This window comes from Molothrus aeneus, chromosome 1 (genome assembly GCF_037042795.1).
Source record: "Molothrus aeneus isolate 106 chromosome 1, BPBGC_Maene_1.0, whole genome shotgun sequence".
NCBI classification, from domain to species: domain Eukaryota; kingdom Metazoa; phylum Chordata; class Aves; order Passeriformes; family Icteridae; genus Molothrus; species Molothrus aeneus.
Window position 1 is genome coordinate 84,247,725 of NC_089646.1, and position 22,679 is coordinate 84,270,403.

Consider the following 22,679-nt stretch of genomic DNA (forward strand, 5'->3'; position numbering starts at 1 on the left):
TAACATCTGAGTTTGGAAGTCTTTTCCAAGGTCTCAGACCAAATCCTGTGTTTAATTCCAAGCTTTGGCTTACAGGCCCAAAGTTCTGAGAATTCCTTGCATTACAGATTCCAACACCTAAGAAAATACAGTCTTATGAAAGGTGGGAAGCCTTTAACTGAGGTATCTGAGAAACAAAACCCGTATTTTCCAGTGCCACCATGTATGATTGTCCAGAGGACAATGCATGTGCTTTTCCTTGCAGTAATTTGGAAGCTCACTCCTTTGGGCTTTAAAATCTCAGTTATACTGCAAGAACTCACAGCCTGTGAATAGCTCCATAAAGTTGACACTATCAGCATTATCTAAATAAAAGGGTGTATCTTCTAAAATATGAGTAGAGGAGGAAATGCCAGATGGCCATTTCTCTTCTTTCTCCATAGTCTGATTAAAAATTTTTCAAGCAAGAGAAACTGATCCAAAATCAATTTATTTTGTCACAGAATCTTATTCCTCATTTATATTTCATACAGAAATATAGAATACTTTGGAGGTAATTTCAATTTCACCTTTGGAAGTTACTGCAATTTGCTTTAGTTTCATTTGATCATATAATTTAATACAGAGATACGGAGAAAAAACTTAACTGTTCTTGATCACAAGGGCTAAAGAAAGAGATCTCCACCCAGCTGGTCACCAACTTTTTATCTGCATTTGGAAATACTAAAAAACATAGTGGGAAGTGCTTGCCTCGGTGAGGAAAGGAAAGGGTGCTAGGTGCTCTCCAGGAAAGAACCTTTTCCCCCCAGCCTTTCAGAGTAGATGCTAAAAGAAGGGCATGTATCCTTTTGTTTTGAGAAACAGCAGCAGGTTCTCATGTGCTGCATCTAACATTGAACTGATTTTTTGGTTTTAGTCTAAAAATCCTTACCAGGGCTTCTATTCACATTAGTGTTTTGGTTAAAAGCAAATCCAAAACTCTCACTGTATTATTTTGTAACTCAGACAAGCTTGGATGCAAGAAAGCAACATGGACAATTCTACCCCAAGATGCATAGCTGTAAGTAGAGAAAATTTAAGTGGCCAGAAACAATAAAATTAAAAAGTAAAAATATGCAAATTCTGCTAGGTTGTCTTAATATTTATTTTTCAATGAAATTGCCTTATTTTAACTTTGAAGAGGGAATCAAATATTCTGTTTCACTGGCTGGATTTGGGAATAAATACAGTTAGTCCAGGATTTGATTGGCAACAAAAATTCCCAATTGAAATGTAGTGGATCACTGATAAATGCCAGCTTCAGCCTTCCCCAGAACCTTGGGGAAATGAAACTGGTCTCTCTGGAGTGCCGTAAGGTTGCTACTTTTTTCACTTTGAGATGTGAATCGATTGATTTGATGAAAAGTAATTTATCAAGGGGCAAAAGCAACAGGATAACTTCCAGTGCAATGAGATGATCTGCCATCCCTAAAATTGCTTTCCTGAAATCTAAAACTATGTACAGTCCTTTCCTTGGTGAGGCTATTAGTGGGGCTGCTCTTTGCTTCCCACTGCTTTAGACACAATCTTTTTTCAGTTTGTGATTTTCAGGTCCCTTCCTGCTCATCCCAGGCCAGATGCTGGCAGCCACTGTCTGCATTTCATGTCTCCTGGCTACTGCTCCCAGAGGCAGTCTGACTCTGCTTCATCCTGCACTTGGCATGATTGTGCTGCTTCACCTTGCTGTCCCAGCTCTTGGCTCCCCTGGAGAAACTTTACTCTTGCCTCTTCAATGTCTGTTTCTGCTGAGTGGAAACCTCTGGGTAGTTCCTTACTAACAAGGCACTCCCAAAGCAGACTTTCCTAGTCTTTTTTCCTAGGTTCCTATTCTTTTACTTTGAGCAGTTGCCTGAGCCACACCTCTTCACTTCTGGTCAATTCAGGCTTATAAAAAATCTTCACAATTGTGAAATATCCTCTGTTTCATATCAGAACATATTTATTAACAAAAATGCTTCTGTTGACACAGCATTTTGAAATGGTTTAGATTCTGCCAATGTGTACCATATTAAAATCTATTTCTACATCACGTGTCAGGTGAACACCATTTCTTTAGTGTGGCAGAGCTCATTTTTGTGCTGTTTGGGCACTGAACTTACATTGGAGGAGGAAATTATGTTATTTTAAATTATTGCCTAGGTTTGACATTTGAACTGTTCACAGAAAACATCTTTCTTTTCTTTTTAGAAAATACATGAGGTTTCCAGCCTTTTGTTGTGGTTGAATTATCTTAAATCTGTTGTCTTTGCAGCTTGCTTTTGGTAGTTTCTTTTTATTATATTAATCTGAACTCAATGTTCTTGAACCCATTAATTAAACATGTCTGTAAGGGTTTGCTTATTTTGAGCCTGAGAATTAAAGAAGATTCCAAGCCTATTTCTGAACCAGATCTCCCATACAGAGTGGAAAAAAATACCTCAAACATTTTTGTTCCAAAAACCCCTGGTATATCCCTTAGGCAAACAGTTCAGCTCTTGGAATTGCACCTGGTAACAGAAAATAAATCACTGAGCTGACAAGTGCATTTAAAAATTTTACTGCTTTATGGTGTTGCATACGAAAAGTAGTATTCCCTTCCCAGTCTAGGTTAGAATATAACTGTTTTCAGAGCTTTTCTGTGGTCAGAGATAATTTTTTTTCTCTCATACCTTCTCTTATTTCTCTGTCCATGTTTCTTCTCCCTTACCACTATTCTCAAGAGACACCTTAAATTACTTATAGACTTTGTAAGACAAATAAGTTGGGGAAAAAAAAGAGCAACATAGTTTGCCTTAATGCAGATGAGCCGAGAATTTCCTTGGAAATTGTAATCTGAGTGTTCAGTAAAGCAAAAAATTGAAGTTTTTTCAATATGAGTGAATAATCAGCATATTCCATAATTGAGATCAAAACATTGTACAGTAATGCACATCTTTTTAAACAGGAATGGTTGCATTCCTTTTTTTTTTTTTTTTTTGTTAACCAGTAAGCTGCACTGCATTGTAACAAAAAATTAAATGTAGATTTCTTTTCCGGTGACAGAGAATAGTCAGACTTCCAGATCTGGTCCTTACTCCATAATATTTACTTATACCATCAAGAACAGGAAGAGAAGATGTAAAGAAGTTGACTTTTTTTCCCTTTCTTTGTATCTGTAATTTCCTTGCAAGGACTGCTTCTCTAGAGTAGTAAAATTAACTGCTTAGGTTTGAGTATCATTCTTCCACTCTTTTTGTCTATGGCAGTCCCACAATATCAGATTCTGAAAATCCTGGCTGTTTTAGAGAAAAAATTTAACACTTTGCCCATGTGTATTAGTAAACCACAAAAAAAAAAAATCTTCTATTCATAATTTAATGTGTAGAATCTGACATGAAAGACCCAGAAGACCTCACTGAGAGTGAGGCCTCCTTGGGACACTGGTAAGTACATGGAAAGTCTGTTCTCAGAGGAGCTTCCAAAAGGGTAAATCAAGAGAGCAAACAAAAGAAAAGAGATTTGATGTGACTTGCCCTAGTTTGCAGGGAAAATGCCTGAAAGAATTGAGAATAAAACAGAACTGTTTTGACTCATGAGTTCTTTCTCTTATAACTGGAATTCAGTTTTTATAGGCACTTTCTAGTCATTTTCTTTGTTAGTGAAACAGTCAAGAATAAACATCCTTAAGTAAGAAAAGGCAGATTATCATAAAAATGCCAAAAAAGGTTTAACTAGATTTATGAAGGATTTGCTGTGCGATGTAGCTGAATTCTTTGAAGGAAATTGTGTGAATTGGAATAAGCCTTAAGATGTTTGTATAAGTTTGATGTGCTTTGATTCTTACATGAGGATAATTGCCATCTATCATTCTATATATATCCTGAAATATCTGGCAAATAAATACAGCATTCAGGTTTTAACAATGTTAATTGATACCTCTTGTTTGTTAAAAAAAGGTATTCAGGCTGCTGAAATTAATATCTGATCTGCCTCAGAACCCTGGGCATTCTGGTTCAAAAGAAGTTAAAAATATTGTGTATATTGGAGAAAAGATTACTGAGAAGAGAAAGGATTGGAAGCAACCCATGTTTTTTGGTTTTATTTACTTCTGAACATGAAAAAATTCAATTTTACCTTGAGAATGGCAATCATTCCTGGTTAGCTGCCATGCAAGGTCTTGTATTCCCTTCACCTCATTAATTTTTAATTATGTATTATTTACAAAAATCGTATAAACTTAAGGAAAGGGTATTAGGATATAAGGAACTGAAATCTCCAGGTTACTTAAATCCTGCTTCTATTCTTGCCCTCACATTTCTAGTCATGTTGTCAACTCTGTGAACTGGTACTGAAGTGAACAGGATTTTAGATAGTCTTCAGGAAACCACACTTTTAGAGTATAATAGACATAAATGATAAAATATTACTCTGGGAGAGGAAAGCCAGAGAGAATTGTGGAGCAATTCCACTATCTGGGTAATGTACACCTTCATATTTAACACAAAAGTTCTCTTAGGTACTCATATTGATTTGTATATTGATAGATATACTGTCATATATGTTTTACAGAAAACATACTCATATTAATGGTTTGATTCAGTGAAGATTGGAAAGGATGCTTCCCCCAACTCTCAATAGATTTCAATTAAGGCTAAGACCAGACCTTTTAAAAATTATCAGCACCTTAACAGTTTGGTTGTTAAATTGTTGAGCTTTCTGATGTTGACTGTGGGATTACTCCCACAGACAGCACACATAAGGAGCACTCAGTGAAATTGCTGACTCACTTCAGAGTGGATAATAATTTAAGTGAATTACCCTGAATTAACTGAAACAGATGTGTTCCTGGTCTTGGCAAAATTAACCTGTAAAAAATTAAAATGAGTAAATTACTAGTCCGCTAACTTGATATATAAATTTCTCTCTGGAGTGATCTAATGGAAGTTCTGGGTGCAGGTTTGGCCTGTATGTTTAGCAGCTAATTTGCATCTTAGCTTGTATTTGCCTTGCTACAGTGGAAGAATAATTGGAATTGCGCACACTCTATCAAATGTGTTGACTGAAGCTGAAATTGGAAGCGATTGTATATAAATCTGGAGAGCATGGTCAGGTTTGGTCATAAATATGTAACTTTCTGAATTCTGACAGATAGTAAGAAATGTCAATGAGTGACCAAGTATAGATTTACAATTTTTTTAAAATAACATTAAACTGACTTTTTGGCATGTATTCATTGCAAATGGTTCATCATTTCTACTTGAAAAAATAGAATGGAGGGTACAAAACTGGAGGTAATTCCTGGGTGAATAGTGAACTAATGTGTTCAAAATTCCAGTGGAAAAAGTAAGACTTATGTTTGTCTTTTGCAATAGGAATGAGGTCACTCCATTGTTTTGAAAGGAAAAAATATGTTTCTCAATACTCTGGTGGAAGGAATTTATTAATTTTGTCTGTAATACCAAATAAAACTTTTGGAATTATAAAGAATTATCATTCTAATATGTGGTTTTAAAACTGTATCAAATAACTGATAATATGTAAAGATTTTTTTTTTCAGGGAAGATGAAAGAGGGATAGCAATTTTATTATCAAAGCCAGATAACAGCTTTGTCATGAGACCACCTACTTCAACTTTCATGCGGTCTCAGGGAAATTGTAGAATTTTGGTGTTGCAGAAAACACAGCCACATCTTAGAGGGGAAATGAGGTTTATATTAAGGAAGACAGGCTATGTGAACACACGATTATATTTAGCTGCATTCCTGTGTCTCATAAAAAAGGAATCTGACTTATTATTGGGAATTAAGGTTGGTGCAGTAAAGGTGTAAGAGTTGCTGGCTGGGAGATGGGCTGCATGCTTGGGATGCTCTTCTCGAGGTTGGGCCATTCCCTTCATACCGCAGCTCTGAAGTTCTGGACTGATTCAGTGTCCCAAAAAAGCTTGTATGATTCATAGGTTCAGTGCAGGCAGGAAGCATGAGGTCTTGTTGAGTTTGCTTTTACAAAGGGAAAAATGCAAGAGCTCTGTGCACTGATTTCATTCAGGTACCTCCAGAAGGTGGGGATAACCCAGGCTGGCACAGTTTGACAAATAGTACAAAATCTTTCCCAAAGAATTTTTTTGGTGTTATAACACACTAATGAATAAAGAGAGCTCTTCTATCTTGTGAGACTGGGAGAGGCATTTTTCCATTGTTAGAAGCATTGCTCTAAAGGAAGAGAAAGCTGGCAGGCATGGAAGAGATAATTCATCAAGGCCTGATAAGACTTTGGCACCCTCTGTGCTTATGACCACAGCCACTTGTACTCCTACAGGGAGTAATTTCAAGTATGAATGACTGATTTTATATGGGCTAATAAACACAAAATAACATTTGCTTTTCTTCTTTTTTTATTTTTTCTTTAATCTACTACATACCATATCTGTGACTTTCCTTTTGGTTCTAAATATTGTTTTCTCTGTCTCTGCAAGAAAAACTTGATGTTGAAGAGCATGAAGAGTGATGTTTTACTGAGTAGTAACTTTTTAATGGCATTTTATAGAAGGCCCTCATATCAAACATAGACGTGAGATGGGAAGGCAGTTGCATAGGTGAAGACTAATGCAAATCAAGAAAATTATGCAGATTGCATGGAAATATCCTCACTTTACATATTGTGCACAGCAATGCTAAGCGTCTATGCTGTTAACCTTTATTATGTCAGCTATTGTGGTGACCTACATATCATTATCAATAATTTTGCCAAAGCATGAATATGCCTTGAAGCACAATTTTATGGCACATGGTGTTTTTTTCTGTTAAAATATTTGCCAAAATTACTTTTGTTCTGAAATCTGTGTAAAAACTTTTGTACCTAATTATTTATTTTGGCTGTAATTACATTCACCTCAGAAGTAAGTAACCTAAAGTATTTCAGTATTAAATTTATTTTATTTCTCATATATTTTTTATGTTCCCCATTTTTGAGAACACCCATTTTTCAGGCATTCATTCTTTAAAAATGTAGAATTCATTTGTGCCAGAATGAGGTGTGTCCACAGTTCACCCTTTGTAGAAACAGCACTTGTTAGTATCTGTAGTTCATGTAAAAAGAGTAAGCAACTCTGAATTACTCTTGGGGAAAGGAAAAAAAAAAGCACCAAATAAGATAAAAAACCTGACACAAGGTGTTCAAAGGTGGAAAAATTAAAGATGTAGAAACCATACAGAACCTAGGAGATTTACAACAGCACACCATCCTCATGCAGTATTTTCCACACGTATACATTTATATACACCCATTCACAGTTTTACTATGAAAGTTCACCTCCTAACTGCTGCTTGTTCTTTTGTTCTTTCTTTGAAAATACAAGTAATTAAAATGTACTACATAAGCTGTAAGAGCATATTAGTCTTACAGTAAAATAGGTAGAATTAATTTGTTATCTAGTGAGAGAAACATTACATTGTAAACAACACCCCATTTTGATTCCAATTGTGTAATGAAAAGAGTGTTTAAAATTGCGTATTGCATCAGTTGAAGATTTTATTACAACAAGAAAAGGGAAACACAAACGTTTTCAGAGCTGAAGTGACCTTTTACTAACAGTTGTTGTGAAGATTAGCAAGGCTATTATTCATAAATGAGTAATTATTCACCAGCTGTAACAGCACTAAGGCAGACTGAGCAGGAACCAAGAGAAGAGGAACTCAGTAATGGTTCTCAGGCTAACCAAAAGGCTCATCAGCCTTTGAGTCCCTGGTGTCTGTTTCTTTCATATCATTTGGAAATGCCCACTGAGGGCCAGGCAGGCATTGGCCTGCATGCATGCATACATGCATGTAGAAGCAACTGATTCATCCAGAAGGTGAAAAAAGTCCAATCTCAACCCTGAGCCATCTGTTTTCAGCAGAAGCAGCTCATTTGAAAAAAAAGATGAATAGATATCATGACGACCTGTGGCATCCTGAAGAATAAATGAAACAATGCAATTAAAACTGTGAAAAATGGTTCTAATGACCAGAGCTGCTTTTTTGTAACATCAGAAATTTATTACCCTGTATCATTACATTATAACTGCTGTGGTTAATTTAATTTCTGTGTTAGTTACAACATTTCTCTGGAAAGCAATAAGGCTCATATCATTCTGTGAATTATAAGGATGTAGTATGCTAAGGTATGTTGCATTTTTGGATTGTTTTTTTTTTGCTTTAGCAGAAGCTCCATTTTCCCTTGACCAAAGATAGGACATTATGAATTAAACAAAAATAATTCTGTGAGAAGGAAATACAAAGGTATGTTTTAAAAATCGCTCTGGTGGAAAACACCCCTATTTGATTACCTATTATAGGTACACACCTGAAGATGAGTGCCTTGAGAGCACTAATGAGCATTAATATTCCTGAACTTGCTCACCAAAGATCTCCATTTGACCTATGAGAGCCCATTTCAGCTCCTGTCCGTGTACTTGCCTGGGCACAACATATGCTGTAGGTTCTCTGGTCATACTTGTACACCTACAAAAATAAATAGCTTTGTACCCACTTTAGGTGTTAATTTACTGAACTGTGAGACAATGCAATAAAGGGAGACCCAGGTTTTAAAGCAGAGCTTGTTCAGGCTGAATGCAGGTTTAACTTATTATCTAGTAAGTTAAGTAAGTTTGTGGGTAGCTGCAAAATTCACATAAAATGAAATGTTTTAATACCTACATTTTTTGAGGAATTTTTATTTTAGTATCTGGCCAAGATACCAATACTTCTGTATCTAGAGTCAGATATTAGACTTCTAAAGGAAAGACTTACTACTCTGAGTAAATGATTCTATAATTCTAAGGAAATGAAGTCTTTTTGATATCAATAGACATGCTGCAAGTATTTATCTCCACTGGTAATGCTGGGGGAGGAAATAAAACTTTCCCCCTGAATACTGAGCAATTTCCTTATCTCTAGGTAGTTAACTTCAGCTTTTATATGAAACACCTCTAGCAGTGGAGGACAGATTTTCCCACTTGAAACATTAATTATCCTATATACAAAACAGCTATACATTTAGAAAAAAAATAGCTGCTCTACATTTTCTAGGGCCTTATCTGTTGTGTTTTTACCTTCTAATCCAGCAGAAGATGTCCTTTATATAAAGTTCCAATTTGGAGGTTTATTGTTATTAGCAATAAGAGAAAAATAATTACACTTGAACGCTGAGGACACCTGATGTGGAAATTGTAAAAAGAATAAATAAAATGTGACAACTGTTTTCAAGTGAAATCAACTTTAAATGTCATCATTAAGTATGTTGTCGATCATTTTGTGGAACCATTTTACTATTGTGAGTTATTTGTCATGAGACATTTAATTAAAAAGACATTCTAAAAGAATAACATTGTGGGTCGTACATCAGAAACAAATAAATGTGTTCACTCTTTAAGAAACCTTGTATCTTTAGTCACAATCATCAATTACAAGCGACTTGGAGATTTTTAAGGTGTAATACAGAAAAATTAATTCCTAGCATCATTGTAACACAACCACTGTGGCCTGAGATCTAAGTTTTGAACAAATGAGGCAGAACAGGTCTTTGATGTGTTTAAATATTTTTAATCCTTTTAAAAATGTTTAGAAACTGACTGATGTTCTATTTTTAAGAGCATGAGGATTAGTTTCTAGATTTATTGCAAAGTTCCTTTTCATGGATGCTATTGGTGAATCTATGTTACTACTTTGCACCTAACTTTTGCATCATATAAAAATACTTAGGCTCTTAACTGATTGTTTGTGCTTTATAGAACACATATTGGTTGCATTTTGTAATAAATTTTCTTTAAGGTAGTAAAACAGCCAAGTTTTACAATTGAATAATACCAATTTTGTTTCTCTTGATTTTAATGCTACCAAAAGAAGTGTTGGAGCTTATTCAGTATTCTATCCTTTGGAATATATATATTTTATCCTTTAAAATCTCTGCTTAGTTTTATTACCTTTTACTGTGTATGAGAGAGTTTCTTTCTTAATGTTCAATCAACCTTCCAGGATTTAGGAGACCATGACAACTACCTTCAAAGCCTGACATTAATTTGCATTCAGTATTGTAGATGGCTAACTTACTAAACTGTTGCATATTCAGAGGCTTTTGCAGATACATTTGGTTAGTCAAATATTCAGAAAGATCCATCCACATGTTCTGCAGCCTGTGAGCATGGATTTTAGAGGTGGATTTTTGAAAGCCTTCATTGTTCCTGCAAATGCATGCAAATGTTCTTGCACATATGCAGGGACATACACTGAAAATTTTGTTTTGGAATGGAAGGAACTTTTCTAAAAGCTACTGTAATGTGCTCTAGAATAACCAGTGTTAGGCATTTAAGGTATAAAAATATTTTTTGTTTAGGATGTGTTCAAGAGGGAGGATTCCCCCTGCTCTCCCCACTATGTTCATATGTGTGTTTAAGCTCCAGTTACTGCAACTACTGTGCTAAACTTCTTCAGGAGTACATTGCAATGTGTAAAAACAGAAGCAAAAAAGAACAAATTTACTGGTAAATTCCATAAAAATTGTGAACTATGTAAGTGGAGAAAAGCAGATTGCCATTAAAAAAATATCATCTTTGAGATGGGTGTTTGACGTGTGTGAACTGTGTCAGATGTGTTCTATTTCACATGACTTTATGGATTCTCATGCTAGTGCTGCTCCTGCCAGGACATCCATTCTGGCTGGAGCATTTCAACTGCAAATGCAGCTGCTCAAGTTATCTCAAGGTCAGTCATGCTTTCATAAACCAAAATAATTTTTGACAAGCTTGAACTTAATTGGGCCAATTGCTGGATATTAAAATTTTAAATTATGCAAATGGATTTGGCATGCAACAGCTATGTTTGGAGTCTGCTTTTCTTTACTTTTAATTGAGGAATTCTGGTGGCAAAAGACCTCTTGTATATCTAGTGGATGCTTAAACCTGGTGATCTTGTACCCAAGAAAATCATTACTTGTGTTCGCCAGAAATCCACATTAAACAAACTTAAATTTCTTCTACTGTTTGACACTTGACTGTCCCTGATGAATTGTGATGAATGCTGTTATTACATATAATAAAGTTTCAGCTTTTTAAAGAGTGCAACATGGTAGTGTTTCATGTTATTAGGCAAAAAGGAGGTAGTCATATAAACAAAATACAGAGTTTTAATCAACTGGAAAAGTCTATCTGTACATACTGTATGACTTATAATAGTTTAGAATTAATGTTGGGCATCAGGTGTTTCCATACCCACTGGGCAAAAAAAGGGTATGTTCCCTGTTAGCTGAAAAAATAGCCTGAAATTAAATTATGTATTCTGTTTCCTTTGGGAGCCTCTTTCTTTTCAAAAACAAAGCAGCCAACCTTGCCCATGCAGTTGCCCAAATGGTGTTTCAGGTGCTGAACCACATACGAAATAATCTCCTCTTCACTGTAGATCAGGTAATACTAAGCCAGCCACTGAGTTCTTAACTGGGCAATTAATATGAGAAATGGGGATTATAACTTTAAATTTTATGATATGGAACAATGCAGCATAGAAGTTCCCTACTATGTTCTGTAAATAAAAGAATAAATAACACAAAAGCCTGTTTAAAATTTCACACAAACTATTAATACTGAATAAATGCTTTTTAATGACATCTCTCTTTGAACAGTTTTTATTTGTTATGCTTTAATTGTTAGGAATGCTTAGTGAGCTGACTTCAGCATTTATTACTTTTAGGAAGGAAGAAAATCAGTGCTTTAGTTAAAATAATTGCACTGTACCATTTCAGTTACAATTATAAGGCAGAAAAGAGAACAACAAAATTAACAAAACCAAGACTATTATGGTTGGCAGAGGGAAGAGGAACAGCAGAATAGCTTGTGTTGACTCACCCTGAACAGAAAAAAAAAAAAAAGAGTGTAGGAATCTGATTATTTCATGCTTTCAGAGGAGTTTGCTGCAAGTGTGGTAGTTTGTATTGCTGGTTTCTAGCTTTGTTAGTATTCATTTTTAACAGAAGCCTTGGCTCATTTTGTTTTTTTAGCTCTCATTGTCTGATAATCAATCATAATTTGGCTCCAAATAAAGGGCATAAAGGGATGGCATCATTTGTGTTGTAGCAGAAATTTGTGAAGTAAGCTAAGGGCAAACTTGGTCAAGAATGCTGTGGTTTATTTAAAAATAAAGTAAGTATTCCCATATTATTAGCCAACTAGAATGCTAGAATAAGCTGTGGTGTTTTTCATTGCAACAAGATAAATGTAGTGTTTTTGGAAAGTTTCAGGTATCACGCACAGAATCACTAGGCTGGAAGAAACTTTCAAGATCCAGTCCAACCCAGCCCTAACACCTCAACTAAACAAACCATGGCACTGAGTGCAATATCCAGTCTTTTTTAAACACATCCGGGGAGATGTCTTTTTTAAACACATCCACCACCTCCCCAGACAGACAATTCTAGTACTTTCCATAAAAAAAACATTTTCCTAATACCCAACCTATATTTCCCCTTGGCTCAGCTTAAGACTGTGCCCTCTCATTCTGTCAGTTGCTTCCTGGAGAAAGAGACCAATCCCCACCTGGATACAACCACCACCTTTCAGGAAGTTGTAGAGAGTGATAAGGTCACCTCTGAGTCTCCTTTTCTCCAGGCTAAACACCCCCAGTTCCTCACAGGGTTTGTGTTCCCAGCCCCTCACCAGCCTCGTTGCCTCCTCTGGACATGCTCAAGCATCTCAACATCCTTCCCAAGCTGAGGGGTCAGAACTGGACACAGCATTCCAGGTGTGGCCTCACCAGAGCCCAGTACAGGGAAAGGATGACCTCCCTGCTCCTGCTGGCCACACCATTCCTGAGACAGGCCAGGATGCCCTTGGCCTTTTTGGCCACCAGGGCACACTGCTGGCTCATGTTCAGCCAGCTGTCGACTAGAACCCTAAAGTCCCTTTCTGCCTGAGCACTGTCCAGCCTCACCATCCCCAGCCTATAACGCTGCAGGGGGTTATTGTGGCCAAAATGCAGGACTTGACACCTGGACTTGTATTAAACTTCATCTTATTGGACTCTGCCCATCCATCCAACCTTTCCAGGTCTCTCTGCAGAGGCCTCCTACCTTCGAACAGATCTACACATGCTCCCAGCTTAGTGTCATCTGCAAATTTGCTAATGAAAGACTCAATCCCCTCATCCATGTCATCAATGAAAATGCTGAACAGAACTGGCCCCAGCACAGACCCCTGAGGGACATCACTGGTGACTGGCCACCAACTGGAAGCAGCACCATTCACCACCACTCTCTGGGCCTGGCCATCCATTCTTAAGCCAGCAAAGAGTGCTCCTGTCCAAGCTGTGGGATGCCAGCTTTTCCAGGAGGAAGTCATCTGGAACCGCATCAGTGAGCCAGGACTGTTGGTAAACGATGGAGAGTGACTTCACAAGCTCATCTGCCAGCTCCTTCATCACCCTGGGATGGATCCCATCTGGTCCCGTAGATTTATGAGCATCCAAGCTGCTCAGCAGTTCTCTGACTGCCTCCTCCTAGATAACAGGGAGGACTATCAACCAATCTGACTAGATAACATTCTGCTCCCTCACACCATCTACCAAACCAGGAGGACAGTTGTCCTGAGGACAAGCCATCTTCCCACTAAAAACTGAGGCAAAGAAGGCATTAAGCACTTCTGCCTTCCCCCCATCTGCAGTTACGAAGTTCCCTTCCACATCCAGTAGAGAACAAAAGTTGGTCTTACCCTTCCTTTAACCATTAATATATTTGTAAAAACATCTTTAATTATCCTTTGCAAAAGTTGCCAAACTAAGTTCAAACAGAGCTTGGACCTTCCTAACTTTTTTTCTACATGCCCTAGCAAGCCCCTTCCTGAAAAAAAGCCCCTTCCTCTCCTTCCAAAGATGATACAGCCTCTTTTTCCTCCTAAGTTCCTTCAAAAGCTCATTGCCCATCCAGGTTGGATGTTTACCTTGTCAACTCATCTTTTGGCACACAGGGACAAGTCTGTTCCTGTGCCCCCAAGATCTCTGTTTTGAAGCACGCCCACCTTTCCTGGACTCCTTTGTTTTTACGTGCTGCTTCCCAAGGAACTCTGAATAAGTCTCCTAAATACACCAAAGTATGTAAGTTCAAAGAATGGATCTGAGAAAATAATTATTTGAAAGAGACATAATTGTTTCTAGGCACAACAGCTTAATACTAGAAAAGTCATCTTTCTTTGTTATGTTTTAAAATTCATATTAAAAAGTGTTAAAGATGATTCTGCACAGTGTATTCTGCCTTGTGTGCTTGTAATTGCAATTTCTTACAGGTACCACTTATTTTTTAAAGCTGAGTAGACGACCATGTCTTTGAGATAAAACCAATTATTTTATGGTCTCAGAATGTGATGAAGATTCATCACAATCTTAGTACATCATTCCAGAGTCACATCCTGTGTTCAGTATGTTCAGTTAAATTTGATGTAGTTTTTATTTGCTGTATCAAAGGATCCTCAAATTCAAAGCCTTAATAAATCTTCTGTAATTGACATACAAGTCTACTAACCGTAGATTAGAAGCTTCCTCAAAAAAGGAGGGTCATCTGTAGTTGAATGTTGTACATGTTTGTTCTGGTTTCTTCAACTTACAAGCTAGCCATATTTCATCCTAGAGTACATATGAATGTTACATGACCTGTCAGGTGTCATGAATGAACTACACACCTCTGTGAATTATTGTGCCTCATCTGAGCTGGAGTACCTGCTCATGAATGCATCCTTAACTGCACTTACAGCTGCATATATACTATAAAGCACATTAAAATAAACCTTTCATTGACATGATTGAGTTGTAATGGCTTAACAAGTTTCCTCCCATCGCTTAACTTTCACTATCCATTAGTTGGGTGGGTGCTTTCCCTGTCAAATTGAGAGATAATGCAATTTCGTTTCAGATTTGAGATAAATCACATGGATAGCAGATTCAGGATCTGAAGACTTGTAGATTCTGACACATCTAAAGATTAGTTGAAGAGTACTAGTGCCTCTTTCATTGTTTCACAAAAAAATTGATTAGTTACTCGGGAAAAAGTTGTCAAGATGGCCACGGTTTATGTCCCTTGAAGTTTCCTTATCCTTATTTTTGATGCATGCCTTGAAGCATAGTTTTTCACACTAAGTTCAACAAGATGGTAAAGTGGCAATAGAGAAATGCAAAAAACTTACAGAGAGAAGACAAGTTCCATTTTAGGATTAATTTTGTGGGTCCTAGCTAGGAGATAAGAGGACTTATTTTCTTCAAACATGAATATATAGAAATCAAGTAGGAGGTTAGAGAGGCAAAATTCAAATTCATACCCTAGGAGTTTGTTTTGATTTATATGTTCTTTACTCTTTTCTAAGAATTTCTTTTAATGAGGGAAACTTTTAAACTCTTGTTTACACTTTCTATAGAAAATTAGGGGTTGTGTTACATACCTATGATTTTGTGCTTAGATATGCCTCAACAGAGTAATAGTTAAGAACTGCACTCACAACAGAAGTATGTATAACTACAATGAGGAATATGTTTTTTCTGCAAAACTTTGAGATGTAAAAACTGGTAAAGCTTTCCTCTCCATCTAAATGCTGATGACTTTCCCCTCATTTCATTGTGATAAATACTAAGAGTTAAGAGGAAGAAAATTCAATATCTAAGGGGGAAGAGCAGACCAGAGGGGAGAAAATTTCTTACCTTCTACCTCCAAAAGGGTTTTGTTACTCAAGAAGAGAAGAAAAAATTTCTCTCCTTCCATCTCCAAATGGCTCTTAGTAATCAAGGAGAGGAGCCAGCTTCTCACCATCCATTTCCAACTAGCTCTTTGTACTTAAGGAAGGGAAAAGAGAATGGAGGAGCGAAGATACAAGGAAAGACAGGAAAAGAGAAGATGTACCTGCTCCTCATCAAAGATCTCTTTCTCCCAGCCCTCTTCCTCAAGATCTTGCATGACCTCTCAACCCTCCCCTTTTATCACACTTGTCTTTATTACTCACAGGTGCAACCCATTAAAGGCAAGGCTGTTCCCCTTCTTTGGTAATTAGCACACCTGTTAATTATCAGGGGCCAGGTCGCCTTTGAAGTTAATTTAAGCTCATCCAGTATTTTCTGGGTTTCTTCTCTTAAACAGTCTCCTGGCCTGTTTCCTTCAATAAGCGGCAACTCTATGGAAAAGTTTTTTTTTATTTTGGGAAATTTTTCTGAATTATATCTTACTCTTTAGCCAAAGAAAAAGGGGAAGCATCAAAGTCATTTTATACCTGCATAGTAAATATAAACTTGGCATGTTTGCTATACAAAAGATTTGCTCACTATGAGACTATCTGATTTATTGGGGTTGAAGTCAGACAGCAAGGTGGGTTTGACATATTTTGTCACAAAAAATCCAGGATTGTCTAGAGAAAGATTCTATTTTTAGCTCAAAACCAGTGTTTGCCTGCAGATACTTGAGGTGCAGCAGAATAGTCAACTACATCAATTCTATATTTGTGTCTAAGCATGTGTCAGCAGTGTCCTGGCATACCAGGCTTTGTTAACAAAATTGCAGCCAATTGACAAAGGAAAATGATTACTCACCTTTATCTGATATTCATTAGATTACATTTTGAATGTTCTCAGTGCAAGACATTGGTAAACTGGGGTGAGTTGAATGAAGGCCAACAGAATGGTCAGGGCTGGCACACCTGCCCTGTGAGCAGAAGCTGCAAGAGAGAAGTTATTCAACCTACAGACAAGATGGTTTTGGTAACACCTTACAGCAGTCTGTCCCTATCCACAGGGAAGTTAGCCAGAATGCAAATTCCTCTTATGCTGCGGCATGGTAGATGAATGAGGAGCAACAGCCTCAGACTAAAAGAGGAGAAGTTCCAACTGGAGCAAATTGTCCAAGGATCTCTGTGAGGACAGCAAAGCACTGTGGCAGGCTGCCCAGGAAGTTGTGGAGTTTCTGCCATGGAGGCTTTAAACACCTGACCCAACAAAGCCCTGAGCAACCTGGTCTAAATGCTGAATTCACTATTGACTCTAAGCAGGATGTTAGAGCAGATGCCTATCTGAGATCACTTCCAACCTGAGAGAGCCCATGGTACGCCACCTTCCAGATTCTCTCATGATTACCTTTGGGTTATGCAAGCCACTGAATATATTCCCATTTTTTTAAGGAAGGTCTAAGTGCAGAACAAATCCATGAAAAGTATTAATGTAAAAAGTATTATTTATTAATTCATTGATAAACACTAATGGTGCCTTTCTAGGCTACCTTGCCAAAGAAGCATATTAAAATGCTGTGAGGAGAGCAAACAGCTTAAAAGCACCGAAGGAGTGGAACTAGAGTCTAGTAATAAAAAAAACTGAAGGAGAGTGATAGTCTTTATTCAGCTGGATCTCAGGGCTGCCAATTTCTGTAACAGCAGTAAGCTTGACACATATTCATATGCTTGCCTGAGCCTCAGGGTACATTTTATCAGTAATAACCTTAGTTCCTGGCCAAGGGTACTCTGCCAACATATGCTAGGTTGAAAGGCCAACTCAAGGTGTTTTTTCTCTAATAAAGGAACAATAAGAATATCCTTAACCAGCTGACCAATCTGAAGAGATTACTGGAGAATTTGTCCTTTTGTCCACTTTTATCTGCTCTTGAGTCTGTACTGCAAAACAATAAAACCAATAATATCACAAAAAATAAAACAAGCAATATTGCAAACCAAAGCTTTTAATTTCTGAAAATGATATGTGTTGTCTTGAAAGTTAATTCAGGTTTGGCTCCTTGGCCATGCTGTGTCTCCTGTGAGATGTTGATTTCCTCTGAAGCTGCAGTCAGTTATTTCAGGAGGGAAGCCTAGCAAGCTAATGAAGGTAGGATGACATTCAACTTTGTCTTTAATGACATAATTTTATATGCCCTTGTATTTTTTGACAGTCAGCACTTCTGTGCTAGAAATTTACTGTGAAAGAAAACTGAAGAAGAGTGATACCTTTTAGAAGTTCCAGCTGAGATTTAGTAGCTTGTTATATGTATCAAAGGCATCACCTAACATCTAAAGCAGGGGTTCAGCATGCCTCTGATAATTGTGACCAATGCTAGCTTGGTCATGTTGAGCAAGTTGGTGTCTTTCTGACATTTAAGAAACAGACAAATCAAAGCCCCATGGAGCTGTTATTTTTTTTTTTTTTAAAGTCATTATGAACTGAAGCAATTTGGAACACTGAAACAAAAAAATGGTAGAATGACAAGTATTTCTTAAAAAAAAAAAAACCATAATCAATTTTGAAGTGTTTTGCTTGCTGTGGATGAAACTAAAGAACTTTGAGATTACCTTTTATGCTATGAAATATTTCTAGTGCAAATGAGAACAAGTTTCTGATTTCTATAAAAGCTGTTATGCTGTTATCATGCATAGAAAATATGTCCCATGATTACTTCACAATGAATAGGATGAAGACATACAATGTAAAGGGGAGACATGAGATAATATGCATTAGTAAATTTATAAATTCAAGTAATCTCTATGCTCCTGAGAAAACCAAGGGTGGATTGGAAACCAATTTCTCTGCACAAAACAAGCTTCCCCAATAAATGATAGCGTGTGTGCTACAGTAGTATCAGTGTACTGTACTCCTTTCTCCATCCCCTCTCCTTTTGTAGCAGCCAAATTTTTGGGTGTGGGATAGAGGACTTGCAAGCGGTTATAAACCTAAAGTTAGTGATGTGTACAATGCTTTTAATGAACTTTCAAGGAAACTCCACAGTCATGTTTCTTTTGGAAATAATGAATTTCTTCATGTAAAGGTAACATGAAGGATGTTTGAAAAGGTGTCATTTATTTCCATGTGCTTGCTACTGTGGCTTATTCTAGTGTTTGAAACCTTCACTGACGACATTTCAGGGCTGTTAAGAGCATTTATTTCTGTTAAGTGGTTTCCAAAAGCCATTCTGATGTTGCTGGTAGAAACTTTGTGGATATTTCAGATTTTTTTTTTGTTTTTTGTTTGTATTGACATTGCAATGTCTAAATATACCAATTTTATACTGAAGAAATACAGCACTTTCAAAGGATTCTGCAGTGATCAATGTTAACCACAAGTGTTCAGTAAGTGAGATCAATAATCCATTCAGTAATGCTGAGAAAATGTTCAAGTGAATTCTGAAAACAAAAAAGCAATTTCTATGAGAAATACTAATCACTGTACAGATGCAAGGCCTTATATTAAAAAAAAAAAAAGTAGAACCATGAATAAAGTATTAATTCTAAATATCCTAAATACCAGTCAAATGATTCCATGCTCATTGAAGGGGTACATATCTTTGGATAAGAAATTTCTTTGTACTCTTACCTGGGGCTTTTCAAGCAAGCACATACATAAGTATGTAGTCTCTGACTCTCACTCTCTTGCTTCACTCATCAAAGTAATAAAATCTTGCTCTGTGTTTCTTTTTCTCAGTCAACATATATAAATAAAAAGAATATCACTTTCATGTTTAAAAGGCTTGAAAATATAGAATGATTTAGTAAAAAGTACTCGTGATGGAGGAAATGATTGAAGTTGGGATCAGAGATATAGACCTGGCAGAGATATGGACCAGGCTCAACTTTTTCACCATTGTCACATACCATTCTTCCTTAGTAACCTTCAATCTTTATGAAATGTAAGCTGAAAATTCTCAGGGATTGTTGTTGACAGGTTTTCTTCATGTGACCTTCTAATCTCCAGTTGTATGAAGAGCCCAACACTTATGCTAAATAGCTATTGTCTGGTGTGTACGTGTGTGTGTGTGTGTGTGTGTGACATGAAAAAGAAAATTATATCCACTATAACGCCACAATAATGCTGCACTCTTATTTCTTCCAGATATGAATAAAACATGATCAATATATAACTAATTTATGCTATATTGTCAATGTATAAATTCGAGTACCTTTTGTTGAACTATCTTAATGGAGATCATGTAATTGAGAAATAAACACTCAAATTCAGATATGATCTTGATTATCAGTTTAAATTCTCCATTGATTACTTAAAATTGAAATTATTTAAATGGAACAGGTATCCAAGAAATGAGGATAGTTCTGAACAATTTATTGGTGTTGAAGCCATGAATAATTCAGGACCTGCATATCTTTATATGACACGTCATGAACTAGATTGTTGCAAATTACAAGAGTATGACAATGATATAATATCACATAAATCTGATATTCATCTACAAAGGTTGGTTGTTTGTCAAGCTGTTTGTGGGTTTGCAGCTGACCTTTAAAAACTTGAGGATGAATCAAACTACAGCATGAACAATGAAAGTCTTTCAACAAGTAAGTGTAATAAATCTACCCACTTAGATACTGAGGCAAGTATAATATATAAAACTAAAGACAAGCTTTAATAGACATGCAGAGCATAGGGAATTAATTCTGAATATAGCGAGATTAATTATAGCTATGGTCACACTGAGGGGTGAAGATGTATGAATGTATTTGCATATTTAAGATTATATACCCTACTTTTAACTGTATCTTGAAAGAAACCATCCTAAAAGTTATCTTTGTGAAACAGAGAATCTGGAACTTCAATCCCTTTACCTTTCGAAATTGTGGTTTAGTCATGATAATTGTACTTCAGTGTAGAGAAACTCTACTTCTCTTTTGTATGGTTCTGGTTGAATTCTAAGATTGGGGGGAGGAAATGAAGAACTTAAAAAAAATAAATACTAATTGTGAATTTCTGGCAGCTGCATTTTTAACACAGTGTGAATGAGAATAAAATGCAGATTGTGAGATCTTTAGGACAAGGATGCTGCTTGTTTGGTTCAGTGCAAGGTCAGCATAAGCCATACAACACTGGCTCATTCCTGGGGCTCTTCAATGCAAAGTCTAGGAAACATTAATCTTAAAGCTAGTGCCTGGACTTCTCCTGATGCTGAATCATTTCTGTGCTTCTAATATTTGCTTAAGGTAGTAGGAGGCTTATTGTAGTTTGCAGCCTCAGTAAACAAACTTATAACTCTTGGCATTTCCCTTTTGCTGGGCAAAGTGGTATAATTTTAAATATTTATGCACTATTTATGAAAATATGACAAAAGAAATGTTGTTCTTCCAAGGACTAATAAGCATTACAAAAAACCCCCAAACAAATGAACAAGCCAAACCAAAACATTAAGATCATTAAAAAAATGATTGACAATTGGCAACTTAGAAGATAGTCTTCCACTTTTTAGTACAAATTACAGAATTTTTATTTTTCTTTCTAGCTGACAGTTGAAGAACAAATACTGTATGTGCTGATTACAGATGGTAATCTTTCCTGAACAAGTCGCTTGCTTTTCTGCTGAAGATCAGGATTGATTGTGATGGCAAGAAAAATTCAAAAGTAGCTGTGAATATGATTTTCTGAGCAAGGAGAAATGAATATATTTAAAGTATCAGCTTTGAGTGTTAAATTTAGTCTTAACATTGCATTACTAGCTGATGAGTATCATGCTTAATCCGTCTGTGCCTGAACCACAGGTTGTGTTTAGTTAAAATGATTGTGCTAAATCAAAACTCAATTTTCAGTGTGGTACATTCAGCCAAACACCAAACATAATCATGTTTAAATTGGGGCTATAAAATAGAGTTCTCATGAAATGTGAAGCTGGGCAGAAATAATTTGGCTATGTCCTTCAGAAACTCCAGTTATGAGACCTGAGCTATTTCAGCATTTTGAGCAAACACCAGTGAGTTAAGTTCTCCCTTTGCATTACAGGAGGGTTTTATCCTGGTCAAAATTGAGTTTGGTTATATTTATGAGCTTAGTGTTTTTCATACTTAGTGGGACACCAAATAGAAAATAAAGCCAACAGAGTATCCAGCAAAATGAGAGGATTTGTAGCTCGCAGGTGAAGCTCTGTAGCATGTGTAACTGTGCCTTCCTCCCCCATATGTAATAGGTACATATATTTGTATGGTTTATTGTTGCTGAGATGACTATCAAGTTATAAGAAGTGCTAAATGTACTGTCTAGTGCTAATACTGTAAAGGGGATTTTCCTGTCAACATGGAAGTTTTCTTATCACACATGACAGTGTAGGAACTGTAATGTTTTAATTTTAGACTATCTATCTTGCAGTGTGCCACTGTATTAATTTTTCAGTAAAATGAATAGAGTAAAGGGTTTGTTTGTTTAGGATGGAAATTCACATAGAAAAAAGTACATGCTGTTCTTACACTTTGTGTACAGTGAACTTAGGAAGGTAGAATTATGTAGTAAATCATTACTCTGTGTGTATCACTTTGGAATGGTAAAGAGACATGAGATACTGAATGCACTGAACATAAGTGAAGAGACAGCCTGTACTTTGAAAAGAGTAAGTCAAAATGAGTAGTCATAATAGTGAAATATTTGTATAAGCAGATTCAAATTTCCACGTAAATGTGCAGCCTGTCCTCTGAAATCTGTTGGCTTTGTCACTGTAGTAAGATTTGTGCTGGATGATGATGTTTAATTCTAGGACTCTCTGTCTGCAGTTGTGCCTCTGCCTTGATCCAGCTTCCCTTTCCATCTGGCAGAGTTGTTCTGTCAAAAGAATTGAAGAGGTTAGATTAAGCATGGCAGTGGATGTTCAGGTTAGCCAAACAAAGTTTTGTAACATTGGCCACAGCATCTGAGTGACATGGAGCCTGTTCCAGAAGGTATTTCTAGGTTTGCTCAAAAAATAGTAATTATTTT